Source organism: Montipora foliosa, chromosome 14, assembly GCF_036669935.1.
Source record: "Montipora foliosa isolate CH-2021 chromosome 14, ASM3666993v2, whole genome shotgun sequence".
Lineage (NCBI taxonomy): Eukaryota > Metazoa > Cnidaria > Anthozoa > Scleractinia > Acroporidae > Montipora > Montipora foliosa.
In genome coordinates, this window is record NC_090882.1 from 11,749,481 (window position 1) to 11,751,030 (window position 1,550).

Consider the following 1,550-nt stretch of genomic DNA (forward strand, 5'->3'; position numbering starts at 1 on the left):
TTCTCCTGCACCTGACGTAGGGAGAAGATCATGTCCACTGTGAACCTCCCGGCTGTCAAGCCACACTGTGACTCGGGGTTGACTTGCGAAGCAAGGCTCTGCAGGCGCGTCAAGGTGACCTGAGCGAAGACTTTGCCCACGATGCTCAGAAGAGAGAGAGAGATGCCGCGATAGTTGTTGCAATCACTACGGTCACCCTTGTTTTGTACAGGGTGACTATGTTGGCATCTCTCATGTCTGTCATCTCTCTTCCACCAGCACAGGCAGAGGAGCTCATGAAGCGGTTGCAGGATGGTTTGCTTCCCATGCTTCAAAACTTCCGGCGGGATAACCGTCCTTCCCCGGTTGAATTGCCTTGCCACTGGCGAGACCGTCGATGGCTATGCGAGCTCTTCCAGTGTTGTCCAGTGTTGTCAAGCTCCTGACTATGACTGGGATCCCAGGCAGGGCAATGAGGGCAGCGTCTGTGACGATGTTCTGCCGACGGTTGAGTAGAGCTCGAGATAATGCTCCACCCAACGCTGCAGCTGCATGCTCTGATCAGTGATGACATCCCAGTCTTTGATTTGAGCGGGGCTGTTTTGACGCTCGTAGGGCCGCAGTAGGTTCTGCCAGTACTCGTTTGGCACAGTGGCGGCGGTCTGCTGGGCCTTTGCTTCTAGCTGCTTGAAGGGCGTCGCGTGTGCTTGGGGAAGGGTTCTGCTTGTGAGCCAGCATCGCTTTCCTCTTGGCCTCCGTGACATTTCAATCAAAGGGTATGCAAGTGGGTAATGCACACAGATACTTAACAAATTAACACTTTAAGTAAAATTGGTGGGATACGTACAAGGGACCAAAGGAAAAAATCTTGGAAGAAAAAAAAATGACACGTTTTTACCACAATTTACACGGTACGATTTATAGCCCCGACAAAACCGGCCGACAAATCGTAACCGTTGTAAACCAGCCCCCTATTATTCTCTTTGGTGGAGGAGCCGACAAAATTCATATTGCGGGGCAATGTTTTAAATTGGTCAGGCAAAACAGACAGATGAGGCTGAATGTCCACGAATGAAACCATTTCTTTACGTGTAAGCAGAAATGACCTGGTTACGGATATTTCTATAGCTACGGCAGGAAAGAAAAATCATCTTATTTCACAACACGATTTTCCACAGGATAAGTCGTAACTGTTTGGTTAAGACACCAAAATATGCGAACTATACTTCTTATAGCAGTGTTAGTGGAGTGAGTGCTAGAAGCAAACATAACTGTCGGCACAAAAAGAACTCGCCTTGGGTAACATTTTTTCCTTACCACAAACCGGGAGTGTAAATCCAAACCACTGAGCAGCAAGCATTCTACCCAAGGGAACCGGTTTTGTGGCTATTGCCAGTCTAATATAACCGCATTTCTACTGATCTTCATTAAACAAGTGAACTACCAGAAACGAAAGGAAAGGACAGTGTAAAGGATTCCACCCAACCATTCCAGTCGGCCAATTAACGCATTCCAAACGCACCTCCGGAATAACCATCCTAAAAGAGCGCCGCACTAGACGCCGCGGTACA

General features: G+C 48.5%; 1 protein-coding gene across 1 annotated transcript in view; it reads right to left on the reverse strand.

The window, feature by feature from the left end:
- Nucleotides 1-877: 877 nt before the first annotated feature.
- The window catches only part of LOC137985254 (uncharacterized), a 26,161-nt gene continuing 25,488 nt past the window's right edge, over nt 878-1,550 (reverse strand). The window contains exon 13 of the mRNA XM_068832822.1: nt 878-1,550. This exon is cut by the window's right edge and continues 75 nt beyond it. The gene's annotated coding sequence lies outside the window, so the exon portion shown is untranslated.